We start from the raw sequence: 26,882 nt of genomic DNA on the forward strand, positions 1-26,882 counted from the left end.
TTGCTATAGGGATGATATAATGATTTTTCTGAAAAAAAACCAAAAAACAAAAACAAAAAACAAAGAACAAAAAACTTTTTTCTTTGCTAAGAGACACTGAAATATTTGTTAAAGGGCAAAAAGGATAAATTTATTTTGTTTCTTTATAGGTGGTAAAAATAAATTAAAACAGATTTGCTGTTTATATAACAAAATACACGGTTTATATCTAATATTTTATAACTAAAGAAATCTAGAATATTTAGATTGTGTAAAGTGAAAATCTATATGCTAAATATAATGCTTGGAAAATCTCTCAAATAAAAACTGGAAAATGAAGTACAGAATACATGAGAAAAAGACAATTTATAAAATTTACATTTTAATAATATCGATTTCCAGTTCTGTAATTTAACTTACATATCCCTGCCCTATTCCAAAAATTCTGATTTCATTGGTCTGGAGTAGGGCCACAACACTGCTATTTTTTTTTAAAGCTTCCAAGGTAATCCTAATGTGCTACTAGGACTAAGAATTGTTGCCCTAAAATATACAAACTAGAATTCTTACTATTATTATCTGTGTATTTTGCCTGCGTCACTGGAAATCATAGGCTTAACTAACATATAGCTTTACACTGAATAGGTAATCAACAAATATTAACTGCTACCAAGTTATCTTAAATGTCACTGTGATCTTTAAAATGTTTACTCTTACTCTACACCAATTAAGCATGGTATTCTAGATTGTGAAAACAGAATGCCAGATTTCATAACTATGAATGGAGGATTCCTGAAAAAAAATGTATAGTATAAAATTCTTTGAAAGAAAAATTATTCAAACAGTTTAAATTAGTATAGACAAGCCAAAGAAACTCCTTTCTCTCTCCAAAGCCATCAAACTGCCAGACTCTGGGTTGAATACAGTCTATAAATATGATTTGGGGTTCATGGTATTTTAAAATTTTTGGATGTTAATGTCCTTGGACAATATTACATATGTATTCTAGTAGTTTACCCACAATCCCACCATACCATATCAACTACACTTGGCCTAGTCAACTCCCCTGTTGGCATCAGTTTACAACCTAGGTTTTCTCCCATGAAATCAGAATGAGTCATTCTAAAAGAACCAAGTTTTCTCTTTCTGACATGGTTACTGGTCAGACAATGTACATGTGGAGAGAGGTTTTTGAATGTCTGCCTGATCCTATCCAAAATACAACAAATCCTTTAATAAGGACACTGACAGCTGGGAGGGTCAGCAGATGCATCTGATGACAGGACCACATATAATAACATCTGGTCGACAAGGAGACAGAGTGAGGTAAAATTTCTAGAAAGTCATGTGCCATGGAAGATGTGCCACCAATCTGAGACTACCTGAGATGCTGTGAGGAATAGGTTAGATGAAGAATTTGTGTTGTAGGTAGTCCAACTGCCAGCCCCAGCTGAGTGCTGAGCTAAAAGCTTCAACTGCAAGACATATAGTGAGCCCCCTTGGACATCTAGCCCAGTCATGCCTTCAGATGACTGCTGTCCCAGCTGACACCTGACTACAACCGCAGGAGAGACCCATATGAGAAGAACCCAACTAAGCCTAGAATCATAAGTGACATAATAAATTAAAGTTTTAAGCTACTGAGTTGTGTGTAGTGGTATCTTATGGAGCAGTACATTACCTAACCAAGATGCTTTGGAATGAAGTCACAATTTTAATTATTATCTCTATGCAATTCAAGATGAAATATTTACAAATCCTTTTAGAAACAGCTGGAATAAAAGTAAACAGGCTTTAAATTGTTTTTCTTCACTTCCAAAAAATAACTCAAAGGTTTCTATTGCATATAAATTAGCAAAATATAAACACACAAAGAGCTTATGTCAGCATAAATGTTTCAAACAGTTTAAAGAAAACCAAAATTAACAAGTATTTAAAGCAAATTCTACATACTTATTACTTCTCACCTAGTTCAAATATGAAACACTTAGAAACTGAAATTTATATTCGATTGCTGAAATACAGAGTGATTACAGCAGTAAAAAATGAATATGCTGGAATGTTTATTCCCGTCTCCCTGCCACCCAATACATCTCAACTTAAATACTTTGGATCTTTCTTAAAAAACTAGATTGGTCTTCAATGAAATATGCATTTTAATGATCACATTTTATCACAAGGGTGCACTGTTTCCTTAATTAATTTAGTTCAAATATGCTCAGTGTCTTCAGAAATGTCTTTTCTTACCAACAAAGCCCAAAGTATGCAGAGCTGTATTTCACTTAGAAGCAATTCATTTCAAAACACACATAAAGATTATAATCACAAAGGATTACTTGTTCAATGTCCAGATAGTGTATTATATAAATAGGAAAGCCCTCTCTAGCCTCTCAGGTCTGTGCCACATCTACACCTTGAATAGACAGAACAGTTAAGCAGCTATTTTAATGAGGCATTACTCTGCTTTTCACTATACTTTTCCACCTGTATATGTATCACATCAGTTGTATCTTCTATATGTTTTCATAAAATATCACCTGGTTAGTTACTCATGGTAACAAAAGAAAAAGGAAAAAAAGAACATACTAAAGTTTCAAATCAGTGAGATTTTAACTCAGACAATTGTTTTGACAGAGCTATATTAACTTTTTAATATAAAATTTGAAATAGAATTGGTAAACTACTATTAGAATGATGAAATAATTTCTTGGATATAACAAACATAAATATATAGGATAGTATGTGTAATATTCTGCAACATTGCTTGAGGAGTAATAATGCCCTAAACCTGGGTTTTTATCCTAAAATCCATACATGGGCCTCAATGGATGAATGAAACCCCAATACTCTGGAGCATTTTGTTCATCAGTGTGTTATGTGTGTTGGGGAATGAGAGGAGGTGCAGGCGTTCTAGCTTTAATTAGATTCCTGAGGGTAGGGATGTGAAGAACCACAGACTTATATTCTCCTAGATTTGCACAGTACAACAAAGCAAGCATTCCAATATCCCTCCCTTTGTTATGGTGGAGAAAAGTCTTATAAACATGTCTTAGAAAAAGGAAATTCTTTATAATAGGTAGTATAGAATTTGTACACAATTTGTCCAGGAATAAAATACTCCCTGGGCTCTGTATTTTTCACTGTAAATGTTCTAAGTCCAATACATTTATACTTATTTAGGATGGCTAACAAATGGCTGTTGTAGCTCAATTAATTTGTAAGTTAATTAAGAATAACCAAATATACAATATAAAAACACACATAAAACATAATAAACTCTTAATATTGAACCCATACAGAAAAAAGAACTATTTAAGGGGATTTAAGTATTACTTTTTTTTATGTGATGATACACTTTTGCTATAGAAAATTCATTGTATTGGGTTTTTTACTGCTGCACAACTAAGCACCTCAAACATGGTAGCTTAAAATAACAGTGTATTATTATCTCTCCTGATTCTGAGGGTTGACTGAGCTCAGCTAGGCATTTCCCACTTGGAGTCATGCCTGTCGGATGTCACTGGGTATGGAATCAACTAAGGGTTTCTTCACTCACTGTCTAGCACCTGGGCTGGGCTGGCTGGAACCGTACGAGCTGGTGAAACAAACATCTCTCCACTTGGCTAGCTTGAACTTTGTCACTGCATTTGGGTCTCAGGGTAGTTGGACTTCTTAAATGGTGGCGAGTTTCCCCCAGAGCAAGTGTTTTAAGACAAGCAAAAGCTGCAAGGCTCCTTATGACCTAGTCTCAGGAGTTTTACAGTAGCACTTCCACTGAATTTTACTGGTGATAGAAGCCCAGCTCATTTTCAAGGAGAAGAAAACAGAAAGGTGTGAATTCCGGGAGACATGACTCATTAGGGAGCTATCTTTGCAGACTAGCTATCAAACATACTAACATTTCTGTGTGATTCCTGCCAGTATATTTTCTGTTCATATGTAACTGTGGGAATTTTAGGCATAGCATATATAATTTTTTTACCTGTGTTTTTGTTCAGCATTGCATGTGAGGAATTTCCTATGGCATGAACATTTATTTTAAAACATTTCTATCATTTTAATTTAATACCACATTTTAAAATAGGTTATTTATAATAATTATCCTTATAATAATAACTGACATACTCTGAGTACTTATTTTTGTCAACCACAGTTCCAAGGCCTTTAAAACTATTAATGGATTTAATCCTCATAATGACCCTGTGAACAGGTCCTATACTATTCTCATTTTGCAACTGAGAAAACTGAGATACAGAGAGACTAAGGAACTTGCCCAAAGTCACATAGCTACCATGTGGCAGAATCAGGATTTGAATGCAGCCAGTCTGCTTTTAGAGCTTGTGCAATACTGCCTCTCCAGCTACAAGGCATTCGGGGACTCTATAGTAACTACAGGGTCATCACAAATCCTTACTCTTTCTTTTTTTTCCCCACATAGTACATTATTATGTAGTATTAGAGTTCAGGGGCTTTAGGGTTGATTAGAATTTTAATAGGTGAGAGTTTAGAATTTGGATAAAGTCAGACAAATCAAATTAGCTTCTTTTTGAACTTTAGACATAAATTTATTTAAAATCTTGCAATGTGGAAAGCCTTTTAAGCATGGCACTGAACTCAAAAGCCATAAAAGAAAATTGAAACATCAAATTAGGTTTCCACAGAGGAAAAAAGTATCCATCAATATGCATTCTAATTAAACCTAGAGCTAAAAGGAGCCTCAGAAATCATATCCTTCAACTCTGTCATGTTAAAGATGATTAAGTAGCCACATATTTTGCTCAAAATTACGGTTAGTAACAAACTTGGGTATGGAATAGAGTCCTCAAGAATCCTAGTTCACTATACCTCATCATTTATGTGTCGACATCTACATATTTGAGATCTAACTTATTTGGTGACCATTACCTATTAAAGAAAAATAACTTGCATTCAGAAGCAGAAATTAAATGCTTTAAATGGTATGCCCGTTTAGCGCTGTAATTATTGGATAATAATTATAAAATTCAATTGTGCTTTTCCTTGGGCTTTCTATAGAAGTTCTTTGTAGCCATTAAACTGATATTGTCTCTGCTATTATCTGGGAACTCAGAGTTTCCACTGAGATGGAGAAAAAAACAACCAAATAAATGCCTCAGATTAAGGAAAAAATATTATCTCCCTTCCTGGAATACACTGCCCTCCCTCTGCTGCCTGGTGAACCTTGGAGGCTTGTCACAAGGTTACCTTCTATGAGGAGCCTGCCCCAATACCCGCTTTGCACATCAATGATGGCATTCATCATGTTACACTGTAATAAACACTTATAATAAGCATATTTATATACTTTCTTCTGAGACTCTGAGATCTTTTAGGAAAAGAACCATCTTAACATTCATGTTTACACTCCTAATATCAGGTAAATATCAGATGATTCCTAACTACAGAAGTAAGTATGTGTGGAAAAAAGCTACCAGGCAAGACTTACCAGGTGACCATAAAAACCAGAGGTTGGCAAACCACAGCCCACAAGCTAAGAAAGGTGCTTACATCTTAAAATGCGAATACAAGTATCAACAAAATAGCCTTGATTTTTGTCTCTTCATGCCCAAAGCCTATAATATTTACTATCTGGCCCTTTAAGAAAAGGTTTGCATATTATATATGTAGTATTTAATAATTATAGGACAGTAAATTAATAAAAATGTAATTAGTTATATATAACTCACTATCAGAAAATATCAAAATAATAATAAAATCATTAAGAGACTTTGTTTAAAGGCTATGCAGTCTCTGAGCAGAGTGATTATTACAAAATCATTTGAGATCAAACTAATGAAAGATAACATAAATATCTTTATGTATCTTTTAATCACAGTGGATCCCCAGCCATAATGTAACTGCCCTTCAATTATTCTCTGGCCTGGGTTTTCTATTAGTATATTCCATGAGCTAGATAATGGGTCTCTTTACTCTGACATCTCCTTAAAACAAATCTATATGTGCCTTTGCTATTGCTTTTATGATTTTAGCACACTTTATTTTTAGTCTCTGAATAAGATGTTTTCAGGTTTATTTGGTCTGCTTGTTGAAAGAGCAACAGCAGGCAGGGGCCACAAAAAGACACTGCAAGCCTAGGGCTGAAAGCTACCACTGGTAATATTTTCCCTCATGAATGTCAAAGGAAGATGAAAGATCCAAAAAACGCACATGATGACATGATGATATCATCAGAAAGAACTAAAGAGCTTGTAGTTTGAGATGAATAAAGGCACTATTTCCTAAATACAGTCTTACAAATTAACTTGCAAGAAACAGGAATGTTTTCCTTGGTACAGCAAAATAAAGATGCCTCCAGGTAAAACCCGGGACAGGTTTTAGGGGCTAGCTTCAAAGAGATACACTGTAGATTTCATTTCAACCAGTTTTAAAATATATTTGTGAAGCACAAAACCATTTTGGGAGGATTTTGTTTTCAACAGAAGTCAGCCCACTGACATTATCCTTACTTGAAATCTTCCACCTCTTTCAGAAGAGAGAAGCTGGAAAAAATTAGGAGAACTAAAATGGGATGCCTCGGGGCAAAGCGTTCTCAGAGATGTGGCAATGCTTACTCCTTTTAAAAAAGTTATACTTGACTTCTCTAGCTCTGAGGCACAAAGAGATCAGAAAAAATAACAGGAACAAAGAAATAATAAACTAGACATTAGGAGTCATTAACTATAACTGTGTTAAGGAAATCTGCCCTACACTGAGGACTGAAGTGCTCACTTATTTAACAAAGAAACGACCTGGAATAGAACTTTCACTGTGGTTCTTCTAACCTGGTTTTTCTTCTGTAGTACTGTAGCCTAACAGAACGCCAAGATAGCATTTCAGTATGTATACACTATGCTATATTCAACTCCCAAATCAACGTAAATAACGAAAATAATCTGTGATGAGAACCCAGTCCTCATTCCACAATGATCAGTAATGAGGCACAGAGTAAAGAAAGCCTGGGGGCAGCTCTTCATAGTCTCTGTAAGGAGTGGGCAAAGACTCAAGTAGAAACACAGTAGGAACCTGGGCACAAGGGGTTCACAGTTGATTAATGGCTGGGTATGGCTGGGTTCCCAGAATATTGTACTCTAAGCAGGGATTTTAACCATCTCAATCCCTCTTTTTTCTTCTGTGATCTTATTTTTGCCCCTTTCACACTGCCTCCTTCCAATCTAACTAATGTAACAAGTTTATATATTTTGGGTATTTTTTAGAAATAAAAAACATGTAATAATAATAAAATAACAATCATATTTACTTTTCAAACATAAAGATGAAAGACTTTTTAAACCAAAAATTAAGTAACTTTTTACCAGATTAACATGAAAAAAATCTAAAAAATAGGTTATAAACTTAGTCTTTACCTATATAATATTATATATGTATTTATCATCAATCTAATTAAAGGTTTTAAAGGATTTTTTTTGCTTTCTCTCTTTAGAATACATTGTCTACAATAAAAAACAAAACTTTTACTTCTATAGCTGTAGACTCTATTGTTGTTAAAAAATGTAGGTACAGAAATATTTTTTCCCATGATTTCTTAAAACACATGATCCATTTATTGAGTGCACACCTTCAATCTTTCAGAATAAAGTGCAAGAAATCTGCTATAGGTAGGGAATAGGTGTTGTTATTAATGCAGAGACCCTATCAGCTCCCAGAGGATCTGAATAAAACAATATTGTAATAATGAAACTATTGTCCAATAAAAAATTATATTCTTTCTTTTGACCTAGGAAAAAGTTTCTTAGGAAAGCATATGACGTAAGTGATCAGACTATTGCTTTTTAAAAGGAAAGATGTCAGTATAAACTCAGAGAAGTGTAAACTCTAGAATTACTCACTAAAGAAACATTCAAAATCCAATTTAAATGAGACAAATATTTTGCACACAATTATTTGGCAAATGTTAGCAATAAACACTAAATGCCCTATGTGTATTCAGTGAAGAAAAATGTGAGTAAAGAGGAAACCGCACTAGACCTCGACCAATTAACAGTTTATGTAAAAACTATGGCAAAGAAAATGTTTTGCCCTCCAGATAAAAAATCCATTTAAAACATCAAAAGGAACTTAATCTAAATGTCTCATGCCAGCAAATTAAATCATTATGGAGCAGGGTAGGAGTGATGGCAGAGAGAAATTCATAATTTGCAGATGACTTCATTAAGAAACAGCTGTTGCTGTTGATGTAAGGAGAGTTGCTATTCCATTTCTACTGAAAAGCTTCAGAGGACAAAGTTCTGTACTAGAGCAGACACACAGATATAAGCATATTACAGGATATGGTCTCCAGTGTTCCTGGGTGGTATGGACCCAAATCAGACCATCTTGATTCAAGTCTTAGTTATGCAATTTCCTTGAGTAACTGCTTTAGTCATTCAGAGACTGTTGGCTTATCTGGAAAATGATCATAGTCATAACACTCACCCCATTAGGTAATTGTGTAAATTATATGCAATGATATATGTGAAATATTTAGCACAATGCTTTACACATAGTAAACATTTGTGTTAGAGCTATTTTTACTTTATCAAGTTCCTCTAGCTTAAGCATAAATGGTTGAATAACATGAAATGCTATGGGCCACACTGCATCATGGAATTGCCCTGCATGGGCCCAAAATGAAAGATTTCCCTTATCAAAATGCTACTTACCTTCAAAATATATTTTGAAAAATATGCTATGAAAAAACCCTAAAAGTCATACCAAGCAGAAGGTAGGATAGTTGTTTTTTTTGTTGCTTCCTAGACCTGGGCTAGATGGCCCAATGTTCTAACACATCATTCTCACACAGGAATGAGCAGAGAAACTTGGGGTGGCTATTAGAATCTTGGGGACCACAAAACCTAATCTCCTCATCGTGCAGATATGAAAATGAGGCCTAGAGAGGCTGACTTGCCTATCATCATGACATAATAAGGAAAATAGCAGGATGGAATGAAAATCTTGGTCTCTTCGATTTTTTTCATTCCACATTCTTTACTGTCTGCATCTACTTAATCTTATTGTTTTATCCCCTTTATTAAGATATTTTACAGTTTTTTTGTAAAAACATAAATACAATTAGTGAAAAAAAATTTTTAAAGTACCCTTTTAATACAAAATCGGAATAAAGACAGAAACTACCCAACAACTGGTTTATTCCTAAAGAAATATGTAAAATATCTCAACAGCCTTTTCTCCTCCAGTTTATTCCATACATTTAAGGAATTTCCTTTGGAAAGCCTAGGTCTAGCAAGATCAGATGCTCTGTATATCTGTGTAGAGACTGCGGGGCTCCTGACTCAGAAAGTTTCAACCTACCAGATAACAAGAAAATTATCGAAGATAAAATGTTATTTTAAAATTATCTTGTAATTGCTCAAGTAATATATGTGAACACTTAGAAATTTCCAAATACATGTTCCAAATTTTGAAATATAAAAAAAAAAAAAGAAGTCTGAAGTCTTCTCTAAATTGTAGTCTCAATTTCTGGTCCCTAAACCCTAACGGGTATGTATCATTGTTGTAATTTTGGTGTCACACCAAGCTTGTCCAACCTGCCTTATTTTGTTTTTGTTGTTCTATTTTGTTTAGTTTTGGGTTTTTAGCAGCCCGAAGACATGGTTTTTAGTTTCCGTCTATAATGATAAGCAGAAAAGAGGGATGAGGAAGGGTCTTTACTGGCCTAACCAGAAAGAGAAACTAATAATCTATGGCTGTATTCTTTCCTTGGACACTTTTGCACTGTATACTTTTCAGATAAGTTTCTGGGGACTTGCATACACACATATGTAGTTCACATTTGGTGTGCATCTTTCCAATAAAGTGTTACGGACTTATACACATGTATATTTATTTTTCCAGTACAAATTTTGTGCAATTTGTTTGTTCACCCAACAGGATGACTTCAAAATCTGGCCATGTAATTAAATCTAGCCATGTAATTATAACAAATAATTACTGTGTAGTAATTATTTCACACTATTAGGTAAACTACACACTATTCATTGTTCTAGTTGTTGAAAACATGGGCAAAGTTCTTTCTGTCATAGAGCTTACATTCTAGAAACCTTACCTTCTTTTTAATCACAACAGTGCAATCCAGCATATGAATACACCAGTTCTTTGGTGATTTTTTTTTCATTATTATAAATTCTGGAGTAAATAACATTGCGTATGAGTCCATGTACACATGTGAGTACTTCTTTAGGGCTTATAAACATGAAACAGCTGGCTCATTGCATATCTGCATTTCTAATCCTAACATTTACACTGAGTTTGCTTTCAGAATTGTTGGGGGCAATGATTTTTAACATTGTTAGCAGCATATATGCATGTACACTTACCGCATGCTCTTATCAGGTCATATTGTCAGATTCTTAATTTTTGCTAATACACCAAATGAAAGTGGGCATCTCATTATTGCTTTACCTTGCATTTCCCTGATTACTAATTAGGTAGGGCATCTTTTTGAATCTTTCATAGTCACTATGTTTCATTTTTTAAATATTTCCACATTCAAGGCTGAGAATGAAGTAATTATGAAAAAGCAATTTGTTGGATTCATCTGGGTGAGTTGAGGGCTATTATGAAGAATTACTTTAAAACTTCAACAAACACACTCTGAGAGCACATGGCAAAGTGGGTAGTATTAACTCCTGAAATATTTCTTACCCCACCAAAAGCCTTCAGGCTCACAGCAGTACATTGCCCTTTCCCCTACCCAACTGTTTCACTGCAGGAGCAAATTCCAAATTATACGGCCCAAAGTGAGCTGGCTCAGAGGCCACTGCCTTCAAGGGTTTTTTTCAGTGGGTCTATGGAGAGCTGGGAGTAGATATATTTAATGATCACCGTGTGTATGTCAGGGCATCTGTATAGGGCTAAGGGCCCCACAGGGTTGTGGGGTGTCCCTTATGCTGTGCTGAGGTGCAGGATTCAAGACATAAAGAGACAGGACACAGAAGTACAAAGAAAGCGCAGCTGGGCTCAGCGGGGCCACGTCACCTATAAGGGGAGATAGGCGAGGCCCGGAATGTCCAGAAGCATCTCTATTTATTGGGTATAGGTAAGGGGACAGGGTAGTGAGTGAAGCCATCTTTAAGGATAGTGATAGGGTTATGAGCAATAAAACAAGGGATCCACCCCCATTAGGTCACCTAGGCTAGGAGGTGGACAGTGTGCAGCAAGGGGTCCATCCCCTTAGGTCACTGAAGCAAGCAGGTGGGCAGTGTGCAGTAAGGGGTCCACCCCTATTAGGTCACCAAGGCATGGAGGTGGGCCATGAGCAGTGAAAAGGGTGCAGTGTGCAATATCTCTTATCTATAGGCATGGTACTTCAAAGAAGATTTATAGGAGGATGCTTTTGAGCCAGCACAGTAACAAGAGCTGATAAAGTTCACAGTCACCAAGCTGCGACTATCTGGAGGGGTTTTGAGCCCTCGGATGCTTGAGGGATTGCTGGTCTGAGGGCAGCCTTCCACAAGAACTGGATGCAAGGTCCTACAGCTTATCAGGAGGAGCGGCTCTTGCCCCAAGTCTGCCATATAGCGGGTATCTTTATGATACTGGACGCTGCCGCCTGGGCCATGGATTCTTGTGCTGGTATAATTGTTTTTCCCTTAAATCATGCCCTGCACCATGTCTGCTCTAGACATTCCTCCGATTATAAGTTGCTTATTACTTAATTCATGCTCCATACCATGTCTGCTCTAGGCATCCCACAGATTACGAACTAAGATATAGTTATAGTTATATATATATATATTTTTTTCCATATATAGATATATATATATATGGAAATAACTGAGTAGTAAGATATTCTTTAGGCACTCATTCTATGAATGAATGATTATATATGGAGGATTATATAAAATGAAATAACTGAGTAGTAACACTATAAACTGAGATATTCTTCAAGCCCTAATTCTATGAACTAATATATGATTATATATAAAGGATTATATACAAAGAAATAACTGAATAGTAACACCATAAACTGAGATATTCTTCAGGCACTAATTGTGCCAGGATTCTGCTTAGCTCTCTTTCCTCGGTGCCTATATGGGAGGTTACCCACAATCTGTGGTCTAAAACTACCTGTGTTCTCTAAAAGGTAAATTATGATGATCATTATAGATACCAAGTAGCAAAAAAAAAGTCTGACAATATTAAGTACTGGTGAGGATATAGAGAATATAAGGTAGCTGAAACTCACACTGTGCAAGTACTTTGAAAAATTATCTGGCAGTTCCTATTAAAATTAAACTCACAAACACACTCTACAATGTAGTGATTCTAATTCTACATGTAGATCTAAGAGTAACATGTAAAAAGGCATGAAAATCACATATAAATGTTGTTCATGAGGCATTATTTGTAACAGTATCCAATTAAATTAACCCACCTCTACCAAGGGTAGGATGAATAGATAAAATATGGTGTAGTTATATTAATATAATGGCATACCATACAGCAATGAAAACTAATTAATTACTGTGACATCCAGTAACAAGGAGACATTATAGGAGTATAATGTTGAGAAAGAGACACTAGACGCAGGAAAATACATACTGCATAACTATATATATAAAATTAAAAATGAGACAAATTTAATCTGTGGTGTTGGGTATCTCTCCAGGGAACGGATATTGGCTAGAAGGGGGCATGAAAAGAGCTTCTGGGGGACTGCAGGGCTCTATTAGCTAAAAATATGTTCACATTTAATAACAATGTACAGCAAAGTAATAATAAAGAACTGACATGATAGTTTCATGGCCATGAAAATGAATCCAAGAAATAGAATAAAAACAAGTGCTAAATCAGAAATGAAAGACTCACATTAAAAGAGAATCTAATACTGTAAAACTGTTTAGCATAGAAAAGCAACCACTTAGTAATTTGGTTTGTTCAAATTTGCATTAAGTGACATTTTAGATTAAATTCACTATTTCCTGTCTCCTACCATAAAAAGTGTTTTTCTAATATCATAATATGTGGGGAAAAAATTCGTGTATTAAATTTAAAAAGCACTTGTATTAAGAAGTGTAAAATTATGTCTGGAGAAGAAAAAGTTTCTATGAGACAGCCCCTCCCTCCCTTTTTGCATTGTTACATTACTCCTAGTAATATTTGTTGCCTTTGTACTTTACTTATGAAATAATGAGGTTGAGATTTTGTAGTCAAGGAAATGTGAGGTAATTAAGAACGTCACTTTTTCTGATTCCTTCCATAGAGCTTCTGAGTTTACTTGCTCAAGTTAACACAATAATAACAGCTGTCATTCTCTTAATATTTTGATGTTTATCTGCAATGTATGTATGAAACTATACATTACAGTTCCCTCTTTCTTAGCTTAGAATCTCAGAATGTCATTCTTAACCTAGCAATCATGATGTGACTAGATTTTCATCTGACTCTGTAAATATCACTCAATTTGGACTTAAAGTGTCACTGAACTTTGCAGCCATCAAGTTAATGGATTTGCATCTGTAAAAAAAAAAATCCTTTGTTTTTAGAATTAAAGAAACAAACCTATTGCCAATAATAATTTTTTAAAGGTTCAGACTCTTAAAGGTACAATCAAGGACATATGGGATCACTGTTTCCTCATTTCCCCTAAAAAAGAGTATGGTTAACAAAACTCAGTGAATTATCTTTTTTAGCGTTAAGTTTAAGATATTACAGCTTTAGATTTAAGTGGGTCAAAATTGAGAATGAACTTTGTTCTGCTAGTGATCTGTATATCCCAAACATCCTAAGCATGAAAAAAAGCAAGAAAAAAAGATGCTACACAACTGTTTTCTCAAAGAATAGCCAAGTGTGCGCAAGCAAGGCCAAGAGCTAAGGTAGCGGGGGAGCCTGCATCACATGGAGGATTCCTACACTGTCTAGACTGGTGCTCTAGCAGGTCATTGGCCGCTGGTGGCTACTTAAATTAAGTACAATTTAAAAGTTCCCGCAATACCCTGCCACATTTCAAGTGCTGAATAGCCACATGTGGTTAGTGGCCACCACACAGGACAGCATGGATATAGGCTATTTCATCACTGCAGGAAGTTCCATTGGTCAGCACTCCTCTAGGTGTAAATTAACTTTAGTCCATGGTGCCTAAAATTATCAGCTGTAGCTGTATAAAATCTACAAGTGTGGCATTTGGATCCAAACAATAAGCAAACATGATTTGGTCCAGAAATAGAGCATTTTAAAAAGTAGAGGTAATAATTATAATCATGAAACCATGCCAAGGCTTCAGTGCAGGCTAGTAGGAAAAATACTCTGCCCAGAATGAAGTGGCTTAGGCTGTACACCTGTGTTTCTTTCAGCCGCATGTCCTTGCCCATGACCTCACCTGTCAGAAGTGGCCATATATTACCTTCCTGACTTCATGGGTGGGATGGGATGTCAAACAAGCCTAAATAATGGTAAGCACATGTTGTTTGTACTATTATCTTTATATTAACCAATACTTTTACTATCATCAGTAAACCTGACTCTGGCAAATGCCTCACTGAAGTTCTCAGAACTGAAAAGCGCTGATGCGGTCCCATAAATCACTGGTCCCATTAAAGAAATTTGATTGGTCAATTCTTCTTCACCAGTGGATTACAGAACACTACTCTTTATATACTGGATTGATTCTAAATTCAATTTCTATAACAAACTATGTTCAAATATATACCTTTATAAAGGGCTATATGCCCAGAATAAATAAACAATACTGTTCACTGAAATAAAGACAGTGGGAATGACTTCCAGTTACACAGTTAGTTATAATGGCTATAGCCAAAAAGACAAGAGTATCCTAGAGGTAACTAACTGTAGTTACATATATTAATTTTTTTTATCTGCTCATATATTGTCCTTCCAAGATTTTATATGTGATGACTCATTCTGAAGGATCCCCTCATCTTACCTTCTCATTCTGTACACATCTAGTTGCAGTACCTACTGGGCAAGTTGGTTCTTCATTCCTACTGGGCAAGTTAGTGCTGTGGGGTGCTACCATGGTACCCCTGCTTTTTTCCGTTCCCCTTGAGAGCAAAGAAACTAAAAGAGAACCTTTCAGACCTTGGTTAGAAGAAAGCACTGGTAAGTTGTAAAGGCAGCTATATGTCTGACTGGATGAGGGAAGAAGAAGGGAGCATATGTGGATTTCCTCATAAGAAAAAGTAAACATGGTCTGCCACAGGATTTATGCCAAGAAAGTGAAGAACTGTTATGTGATACTCCTCAGCTTCTTTAGTTGGAAACCTAAAACTACTCCAAGCTGGTGGGAGAAGAGATGAAGTACGATCCATAAAGACATTAAACATCACCTAGAGAGGGAAGTTGGGGAATGACTTCACGAGTAGACTTTTAAAACTAAGAGAATTACATACCAGAACTTGTTAATTTCCTTCTGGATAAAATCACCACTACTTATAATAGTGTCTTACCTTTATTTTGCTATGCTTTTTAAAATAAATTTTTAATTTTAGCATAGTTTTAGATGGACAGAAAAATTACAAAGACAGTACAGAGTTCCCATACACTTCACACTCAGTTTCCCTATCAACATCTTTCAATATTAGGGTACATTTGTCACAATTAGTGAAGCAATACTGACACATTATTATTAACTAAAGTTCTCCCTACATTTAGATTTCCTTAGTTTTTACCTAATGTCCCTTTTCTGTGCCAGGATCCCATCCAGGATACCATATTAAGTTTACTGGCCATGTATTTTAGGTTACTCTTGACATGACAAAGTTTCAGACCTCCTCTGTTTTTAACTTTGACAGTTTTAAGGAGTACTAACTAGTTGGAAATTTTGTAGAATGTCCCTCAATTGGGATTTGTCTATTTTTTTTCATTACACTGGGTTATATGTTGTTGGGAGAAAGACAATGGAGGTAAAGCGCCATTCTCATGTTATATTAAGGGTATATACTATCAAGGGTCACTGTTGATTTGACTTGACTGATTTGGCTGGGACCAAATCAGGTAGCCCCACTGGAAAGTTATTCTTTTCCCCCTTCCCATTCTGTACTCTTTGAAAGAAAGTACAATGCACAGCCTACACTTAAGGAGTAAAAAGCCATACTCTACCTTCTTGAGGGTAAAATGTGCGCATAAATTATTTGGGAATTTTTATGTGGTAAATTATTCTCTTTTCCCCATTTATTTACTTGTTAATCACTTATTTATATCAGATTCATTGATGGTTATCTTATACTTTGGGTTATACTCCCATACTGCTTTATTTATTTTGTTCTCAAATTGTTCCAACGTTAGCCATTGGGAGCACTATCCTTTAATTCCTGTGTCCCTTTTACATACCCCTCTCATTATAATTTTTTAAAAGCATTTATTTATTTTCTGGCACTACAAGATGATCTAGGTCATCTTGTATATTTCCTGCCCCAGGAATAAAGTCAGAGATTTCTCCAAGGAGCACTGGCTTCTAATATTGAAAAATCACATTATAAACCAAGATCTGAGTGCTAGGTGACTTCTTTGGTTTTTAAAAATGCTTTCATACACACATATTTCTCTTTTCCATAACCTTGATAACAGGTAAACCAAGGCTTAGAGTACTTAAAGGATTTGCTCTGTGCCAAGGCTAATAATAGTGGTGTTGGAATAAAACTCAGTCTTCTAACAATAGTTCCATGTCCTTTGACTATTTAATGTCTTTTGGATAAGAACACAGCATCAAAGACCAGATTAACAACCTATAATAAAAAGAAAAAGACACTTCCAGATAATAGTCCTTTTAGGAGGGAAAATTTAATAGGGGTAATTGACAAACTCTCTCTTCTATCTAGAAGAAACAACTGAAGATTCTTTCTTTTATGGAAAGATATTTTATATATTATGGGGGTGATTTAGCTTCCCTCACCCCCAGGGACATCTGGCAATGTCTGGAGAGATTTCTGGTGGGTGGTGGTTGCTGTTACTAGTATCTAGTGGATAGAGGCCAGGGAACTTGCTAAACATTATATAATGCACAGAACAGCTCCTGTGCATTACCAGTTCAAAATGACAATAGTGCTAAGGTAGCAAAAGGAAGAAAAACTAGAAGTTCTTCATCTAATCTACACTGTTTATATTCTTACTGAATTATTTTTCTATTGGTGGCTATGAGGGATCACCATGGAAGACCCTATCTCATTCTGTGACCTCATGAGTTAGCCTATTAGAAGAAAAAGTCCCCACTTGGTTAATAAACATGGCTCTCAAATCAGATAAGAGACTCCTATGGTCCTTTAAAAAAAAATATTGCTTAGAGACATGGTCTTTCCCTGTTGCCCAGGCTGAAGTGCAGTGGTGTGATCATAGCTCATAGGCAGCTTTGAAATCCTCGGCTCAGGCAATCCTGACTCAGCCTCCCAAGAAGGTAGGACTGCAAGTGCCACAGTCCTGGTCTTGAACTCGTGGCCTCAAGTGATCCTTCTGCCTCAGCCTCCCAAAGTGCTGGGATTATAAGAATGAGTCAATATACTCAACCACCTGTAGTTCTTATGTACGGGACAAATAGAAGAAGGCACACTCTTTAAACAAGCTGCTTTGAGCCAGCAGGGCATGAACACAGTTATGTATAATGATACTGAAAAGGAAAGGCTTATCTCCATATAAGCCATCATTTACTGGCCATGTTGACTATCTTCTGTTTCAGGAACAAGTTGTGTGGAACAGTTAGGTGACTTTGAAAATATGCCAATGAATGGGTGAACCTTACTAAGTAGATGGCTGTTACCCAGAAACTGTTGTTCACTCCTCAGTGACCTCAATTTGGAGAGGAAGTGAGTGACTGAATCTCTGTTTGTTGATATGGTGACCACCTAGCACTTTGACAGGAGAAAGAATCCTTTTATTTACCAGGATCTCTCTTAGAAGCTTTAGAAAAAGCTTGCTCACTCTTGACACTAACAAAGTTGATGAAGGACATTTTCTGAGCAAAGCTAGGTGCCCTGGGGCCATAAATTGCCACTGCCCTCCATGACAAAATTCAGAGCTTTGGTGGCAGTACTATCTGGGGTGAACGTATTTGTGGAGCTCCCAATGAAGTAGGCACGTGTATATAAAGTAGTCAATGCACTGGCATGGTCTGGTACACATAAACTGCTTCTCAATGGTAGCAAAAATAAAGAAGAAATGTTTACCTAGTGCTTTCAATCTATCAGGCCTTGTGCTAAGTTCTTTATACATTAACTCACTGAATCTTCTAATTATCTTATGAGATAAGTACCACTATCAGGTTTATTTTCATATGTGGAACTAATTGTGATAACTGGCCAATGCTAAACAATCAAAAAAGTAGATTAGTATTTGAATCTCTAACAGTTTAACTATGACACTTGGGTGCCTTCATTACTGTATTACATTGTCCTCTATCTGTACCGTAGCAACTATAATTTATTATTATTAGCCACTGTACCAGGCTGTTTGTTCTTAAAACTTGGGTGGCAGAGGTATAAGGTGATGAAGGTCAAGAATGTTGAGTTAACCTTCCCAGTATCTTCCAATGATTAAATTCTGCTTAGCATTTCAAATCAGACAAGATGATAATCAGAGACCTAGCAGAGAATCAAGGGCATTTTGTGGATTTTGTAAAAAATTCCGTTATAAGTCTCAGTTGGGCCCTAGTAAAGGAAATGGCGTCTACAAAGTATGGGTGGTATGTGGTTCAGGACAAAGCTGACATCCACATCATTAACTAGGCAAAGCAGAGCTGTGGCCAGATGCCCACGAAGACTCATGCATCTTCAGACCTAGATAGAGAGCAGAAGACAGTGGAGGTGAGGAGGGCAGCTGGCACACTACAAATGAAGAAGGCAGTGGGGGTGGACAGGAGACCCTGCTTCCTGTGACCCTCTGGCTCTGAGGTTATGGCTTTGATGAACACACACAGCTATAGAAAAGTGAGGAGCCCCTGGACACCAGGTCTGCCAGGTCTGACACCTCAAGGAAAAAGAGCTGGTCAGATGCGGCTAGACAGAACTCTGCAGAAAACATGGCCATTCTATTTGAGAATATCTCTAACACCAGAGTACAAGGGTGGAAAAGGAAGTATCTCCTTTTCCTGTCTAATGAAGAATTGTGCCTGGCTCATGGTAAGCACCACACGAATGTTAGAAACAGTATACACAAGGCTGCACAAGTGGAAGAGTAAAAGGTGAGAGGGTGAGCCAGCGCTCCCAACACTGCAGAGTTAAGCAGCAGCAAAAACAACCCAGAAAAAGTCAGCAATGCTGCTGAAATACTCATAAAATGTCATAGCAGACAGAGAGAAACACTATTTTGTTTGGTGCAATGAAGCTATTCCTCCTGTCTCCCGACCTCAAGTTTCTATGTACTAAATATAATTTGACAAAATAATATCCAAATAGTTTGATGTGGGAATTCATTCAGGGTAGTGGCAAAAATATTAAGTGAAAATTTTAGAGAAAGTTATAGAATATAGTCTCAAACCCTTTTGGAAGGCCTAAGGGTTTTTTCTATAGTTCTTGGCTGAAGCTAGCCTTGTCTCCTTAAATAAATTAGAGTAGAAACAAAGGAATGTGGGAGTTTACCTAACTTGTTTACTCATGTGGTCTTAAAACTAACCTTTGAGCTGGATGGCCCTCTTGGGGGGGGGTTGACCAGGGAGATTACCCTATTAGAGGTAATCTGCTTTGGGCATTGGAACCTGGCCTTTAATCTTTCTCTATAAGTGGGTTGATTTAAAGCCTCTGTTATTAAATCTATACTGAATGAATGGGGAGAGGGCGAACTAGTCAGCGTCCTGTAGCGGTGATCTCTCTCTGTGAGTGGCTCATGGCCCCTTGGCCCACTCGATCATTGGATATTTGTGTCTGAGTGCATTTATTCATCTGTCGTGCAGCTGGGGTCTGTGATATGGACCCTGGCAGTTTGAGTGTTTTTCTAATTGATACAATTTGTGCTATTAACAACTAAATGGAAAAGAAGAAACTTTTTTTCCCTAGATCAAACCGATCACTAATAATGGGTTGATTTATAGTTGGGGAAAAATTTAGAAAAGATTTAAATGCTAGTACGTAAAACTGTCTTAAATTTCGATTAACCAAACTCTCTCCCATTGCATATATTTTGTTGTTGTTGTTGTTGTTAGAGCAATGCAAAAATTGAAAAACAGTTAAGGATTTTAATGTACTTTTAGGAAATAACAAATGTGATGTTAATCCTAGAAACTTATATAACCTATCTTATTACACAAAAATGTTAGACAATGTTATTGTCTCTTTTTAGTGTTGGATTTTCTTTACAATTATCCTATTGTACTAAATTTCATATAATTGGTGGTATCACATAGCTTGAAGAGAAAAGGTATGGCTATTTTAGGGTGTAATTTATTACATAAAAACTTTTTTGAGTTAGTGATTGGTGAAGGCTATTTCATCCATCAGTAATATTTATGAAGCACTTACTATGTAGAAACCTCTTGCACTGTAAAACATTTTTCCTTCTTCTTCACCTTGAATCTCCTCTCCTCCCCTTCCAGAGAGAAATGGGTGCTATCATACAATAAGTACAGTAGGGTTTCTTTTGTTTGTTTGTTTACTATGGTTAACATTTTTTAAAGACCTCAGACGCTCTTCCTTGTTTTGCATCTTGAAGCAACTTGTCCTTAGAGTTTGGGTCAGAGGTACAAATTCTTGCTAAACTACAAAGAAAGGGTAGGAGTTGTTTATTTCTCTTTCTTTATTTAGAATATTGACTTCCAGAGCTGAATAAGGTTATGTGAGTAGAATCACACTCCTCTACATTAAGAAAATGGTTTCCACAGCTATTTGCCTTTAGCTCAGAAGTTCAGAGACTCAGGTGCTGGCTGTAGTTCTAAAACTAACTCACTACGCAACTTTGGGGAAGTCACTTTAGGTCTCTGAGCCTTAGTTTCCTCATCTAAAATAAAGAGCTGGAGTTAATTTCTCAAGTCTTTTCCAGTTCTGGGGCACCCAAGATTTCTTTGTATTCATCTTTATAAACAGGAGTAACTACTAATGAGGGCCATGTAGAATCACCACACAGAACCCATCCCAACGAAACTCAGAACTTGTCTCTGGCACCTTCTTGGATTACTGAAATCCAGCAGACCTGTCACTTGCTCCACAGCAGAACGATTCTTTCCAGATGTTTTACATACCACATGACTCTCACAGTTCAGCTGTCAAGAATCCAGAGACCACTACATTTTTGGCAGCTTTGCAGGTCTGAAGTCTTTCCTGTTTGATTTTATTGACTATCCAATAAAGCAAAGAGTTGTGCAAAATGTAGAGGCTTTCTGCACAGGGTGTATACCCCCACAACCACTGTCATCTTTTTCCCTCTCCATTTAATTTTAGCTGTGTCAGAAAGGGCAAGTAATGTGATGGGTGGGGGGGTGGGTGCTTGTTTTGTTTTCTCCAGATACCACTGCTGCTAACTTCTGTATTTTATCTACCGTCTTCCTCACCTCTCATCCCTCATCCAAATAACTATCCATATTTCCCCTGTTTCTAAATCTACTAACAAAACAACTTATTTTTCTCTTCCAAAATAAGAAATAAAAAAAACTGCTTCCTTTTATCATAAGGTAATAATCTCATTTTTAAGGAAAAAGATAGTATTTCATACATTGATAAAAGAAAAAATACATAGATAATGTAAAAGTCAGCTCAGGGAATGCTGACTTTCTATGGTTGAGAAGTGTGGTGATGGGAAGAGGAGAAAATGAACATATGTAACAGCCACTATGTAACAGGTTTGATATAGATATCATATCTTATGTAATATCCACTACAAGCTCTGTGATAGATATTGCTATTCCCATAAAGCTGAAAAAGGCATTGAGAATGATTCAAAGAGATGAAATAATCTGCCCACATTTAAGCTGAGTCACTATACTTTCCATTATATCATTATTGTGCCACTATCTGAAAACTAGTAAAACAACAACAAATATTTCACTTCTTTATTGAAATCAGTTAAATATCTTAAGAGGCAAAATCATACAAATAGCATGGTATACAATAAAAGAATTATGTACTTCCCCTGAAGTGATGGTATTAAGTATTTACCTGTAGCTAAGTAACTGTTTTCTACCGTTACTTCATTTTTTCTACCTCCTGCATATGAATGGATTTTGTATCCATCTTCTATTAAGGATGCAGTTCTATTAAAATCATTTTTTTTCACCCTCAGAACATTTTACCATGGCCAAATGTAAATATTTACTCTCATTTGACAAGCAAGGGCCTTTTAAAAATAGAAAAACAGTCTGCATAACTGCTTTAAACTTTTGAACTTTATTTCATACACAAGAACTACAGACAGTCAATAGCCTCAAGCACAACTCAATGTCATTCAATACTCATTTGTTTGTATGTTCATTTGTGTCTTCTCCTCCTAAATATAAAAAGGTTCTAAATTGCTTGCAAAATATAGTTAGAAATGGGAGAGAGGTGTATAAAGAATAAGTAACACAAACCAAAGAAAGTCAGAGCAAAATGTCAAGACTAGGAAGAGAAAAAATAAATGTAAACATACAGCAATATTGGAACTATATGTTAGTCTCAAACTAGGTTCTGAGCTTATTAGCATGCAAATGAGGGAAAAAATATATACATGCACAACCAGTTATACAATTCTAAAGATTTACAAGAGAAAAAAAGTGTCAGTTCATAAACAGAAGTAAAACTTTTAACAGAATTTGTACCTAAAAGAAATTTCTCAAGAGCTGTCATCTAAAAAACAAAGAACAAAATTTAAGTAGGAAAGGTATTACTACCAAACATCCCATTTCAACCTGATTAAAATTATTATTTAAAAATCAACTGTAGACTCGCAGCGAGCACAGGCTGAGGCGGGACGCAGAGTTAAGAGCAGTCCCGAGTCTGAGCCTTTCTGTCGGCCTCCAGCACCGCCGGTGCCATGGACTCCACCCTGCCACGGCCTCTCGGTGACGCGGTGCAGCGGCCACTTGACCAGGCATCTTGCTGGGTGTGACGTGGTATAATGCATATTTTATAAAAGTGGAATATCATGGAAACTGAACAACTTGCTCTTGAATGTTGACTGGATAAACAATGAAATGAAGGCAGAAATAAAGATGTTCTTCGAAACCAACGAGAATGAAGACACAACATACCAGAATCTCTGGGACACATTTAAAGCAGTCTCTAGAGGAAAATATATAGCAATAAGTGCGCACATGAGAAGCAAGGAGAGATAAAAAATTGACACCCTATCATCAAAACTGAAAGAGCTAGAGGAGCAAGATCAAAAAAACTCAAAGTCTAGCAGAAGACAAGAAATAGCTAAGATCAGAGCAGAACTGAAGGAGATAGAGACACAAAAAACCCTTCAAAAAATCAATAAATCCAGGAGCTGGTTTTTTGAAAAGATCAACAAAATAGACCACTAGCCAGATTAATAAAAAAGAAAAGAGAGAATAACCAAATTGATGCAATAAAAAACGATAAAGGGGATATCACCACAGATTCCACGGAAATTCAAACCATCATCAGAGATTATTACAAACAACTCTATGCACACAAACTAATAAACCTGGAAGAAATGGATAAATTCCTGGACACTTGCCTCCTGCCAAGCCTAAACCAGGAAGAAGCCGAAACCCTGAACAGACCCATAACAAGGTCTGAAGTTGAGGCAGCAATTAAGAGCTTATCACCCAAAAAAAGCCCAAGTCCAGATGGGTTCACAGCTGAATTCTACCAGACATACAAAGAGGAGCTGGTACCATTTCTTCTGAAACTATTCCAAACGATACAAAAAGAGGGAATTCTTCCCAAATCATTTTATGACACCAACATCATCCTGATTCCAAAACCCGGCAGAGACTCAACAAGAAAAGAAAACTTCAGGCCAATATCCATGATGAACATAGATGCAAAAATCTTCAATAAAATACTGACAAGCCGATTGCAACAGCACATCAAAAAGCTTATCCACCATGATCAAGTAGGCTTCATCCCGCGGATGCAAGGCTGGTTCAACATACGCAAGTCTATAAACGTAATTCACCACATAAACAGAACCAAAGACAAAAACCACATGATTATCTCAATTGATGCAGAGAAGGCCTTTGACAAAATTCAACAGCCCTTTATGCTAAAAACACTCAATAAGCTAGGTATTGATGGAACATATCTCAAAATAATAAAAGCTATTTATGACAAACCAACAGCCAATATCATACTGAATGGGCAAAAACTGGAAGCATTCCCCTTGAAATGTGGCACCAGACAAGGACGCCCGCTCTCACCACTGCTATTCAATATAGTATTAGAAGTTCTAGCCAGAGCAATCAGGCAAGAAAAAGAAATAAAGGGCATTCAAATAGGAAAGGAGGAAGTCAAATTGTCTCTATTTGCAGACGACATGATCGTATATCTAGAAGACCCCATCGTCTCAGCCCCAAACCTCCTGAAACTGATAAGCAAGTTCAGCAAAGTCTCGGGATACAAAATCAATGTGCAAAAATCACATGCATTCCTATACACCAATAACAGACTTAAAGAGAGCCAAATCAAGAACAAACTTCCATTCACAATTGCCACAAAGAGAATAAAATACCTAGGAATACAACTAACAAGGAATGTAAAGGACCTCTTCAAGGAGAACTACAAGCCACTGCTCAACAAAATAAGAGAGGACACAAACAGATGGAGAAACATTCCACGTTCATGGTTAGGAAGGATCAATATTGTGAAAATGGCCATACTGCCCAAAGTAATTTACAGATTCAAAGCTATCCCCATCAAGCTACCAATGACCTTCTTTGCAGAACTGGAAAAAACCACCTTAAACTTCATATGGAACCAAAAGAGAGCCCGCATAGCCAAGTCAATTCTAAGCAAAAAGAACAAAGTGGGGGGCATCACACTACCAGGCTTCAAACTATACTACAAGGCTACAGTAATCAAAGCAGCATGGTACTGGTACCAAAACAGAGATATAGACCAATGGAACAGAACAGAGGTCTCGGAGGCAACACAACATATCTACAACCATCTGATCTTTGACAAACCAGACAAAAACAAGCAATGGGGAAAGGATTCCCTGTTCAATAAATGGTGTTGGGAAAGCTGGCTAGCCATGTGAAGAAAGCAGAAACTGGACCCCTTTCTGACACCTTACACTAAAATTAACTCCAGATGGATTAAAGACTTAAACATAAGACTTAACACCATAAAAACCCTAGAAGAAAATCTAGGCAAAACCATTCAGGACGTAGTAGGCAAGGACTTCATGACCAAAACACCAAAAGCATTGACAACAAAAGCCAAAATAGACAAATGGGACCTAATCAAACTCCACAGCTTCTGCACAGCAAAAGAAACAATCATTAGAGTGAATCGGCAACCAACAGATTGGGAAAAAATGTTTGCAGTTTACCCATCTGACAAAGGGCTGATATCCAAAATTTACAAAGAACTAAAACAGATTTACAAGAAAAAAACTAACAAGCCCATTCAAAAGTGGGCAAAGGATATGAACAGACACTTTACAAAAGAAGACATACGTGAGGCCAACAAACATATGAAAAAATGCTCATCATCACTGGTCATCAGAGAAATGCAAATCAAAACTACATTGAGATACCATCTCACGCCGGTTAGAATGGCGATCATTAAAAAATCTGGAGACAACAGATGCTGGAGAGGATGTGGAGAAATAGGAACACTTTTGCATTGTTGGTGGGAGTGTAAATTAGTTCAACCATTGTGGAAGACAGTGTGGAGATTCCTCAAGGACATAGAAATAGAAATTCCATTTGACCCAGCAATCCCATTACTGGGTATATATCCAAAGGATTACAAATCGTTCTACTATAAGGACACGTGTACACGAATGTTCATTGCAGCACTGTTTACAATAGCAAAGACCTGGAACCAACCCAAATGCCCATCGACGATAGACTGGATAGGGAAAATGTGGCACATATATACCATGGAATATTATGCAGCCATCAAAAACGATGAGTTTGGGTCCTTTGTAGGGACATGGATGAATCTGGAAACCATCATTCTCAGCAAACTGACAGAAGAGCAGAAGATCAAACACCGCATGTTCTCACTCATAGGCGGGTGTTGAACAATGAGAACACATGGACACAGGGAGGGGAGCACTACACACTGGGGTCAGTTGGGGGGAAATAGGGGAGGGACGGTGGGGGGTGGGGAGTTGGGGAGAGATAGCAGGGGGAGAAATGCCAGATGTAGGTGATGGGGAGGAAGGCAGCAAATCACACTGCCACGTGTGTTCCTATGCAACAATTTTGCATGTTCGTCACATGTACCCCAAAACCTAAAATGCAATAAAATAAATAAATGGGGAAAAAAAAAGTGAAAAAAAAAATAAAAAATAAAAAAAATAAAAATCAACTGTAATGAGAAAACTGATAATGACTTTTCTGTAACAGTGAATATGTAAGAATACAACTTCTGGAATTTATAAAATGTTTCAAATACAGTGAAATAATATGGGGCCACTGTTAATGTTTTATGTATGTATTCCAATTACAAACTTATACTCCATACTACAAAATGATAGTGATGATTAATCATAAACAAACAGAACAAAATAAAAACCAGAATATCAGCTATGAAACATGGGTCTTCTCTCCTTCAATCAGAAGTTATACATCATCTTAAAAATTATAAAACATATACATACACAGAAAAGACAAAAAACATAAATCTATACTTAAGTTGAAATGTTATAAACATTCACATAATTGCTAATCAGGTAAAAAATAACTTTCCAGGATACCAGAAGTCCTCTGATACCACCCATGAAAGGTAATTGCTATCCTCATATCTATGATACATCCCTACTTTTCTGGTTTTACTACCTAATTATGCTCTAGTGTAGCCCATTTTAATATCTAT

The 26,882-nt window shown here is 36.5% G+C and overlaps 1 long non-coding RNA gene across 1 annotated transcript; it reads right to left on the reverse strand.

The window, feature by feature from the left end:
- Window positions 1–1,193: 1,193 nt before the first annotated feature.
- On the reverse strand, window positions 1,194–22,801 carry LOC116548939. Its single transcript, XR_004267635.1, has 2 exons — window positions 11,250–22,801; window positions 1,194–11,144 (listed from the first exon to the last, which is right to left on the reverse strand). It is a non-coding gene; the product is annotated as an uncharacterized LOC116548939 (long non-coding RNA).
- Between the last annotated feature and the right edge of the window lie 4,081 nt (window positions 22,802–26,882).

The sequence above is a fragment of the Sapajus apella genome, unplaced genomic scaffold (genome assembly GCF_009761245.1).
Source record: "Sapajus apella isolate SASKATOON/1434 unplaced genomic scaffold, GSC_monkey_1.0 scaffold6, whole genome shotgun sequence".
In the NCBI taxonomy this organism is placed as follows: Eukaryota; Metazoa; Chordata; class Mammalia; order Primates; family Cebidae; genus Sapajus; species Sapajus apella.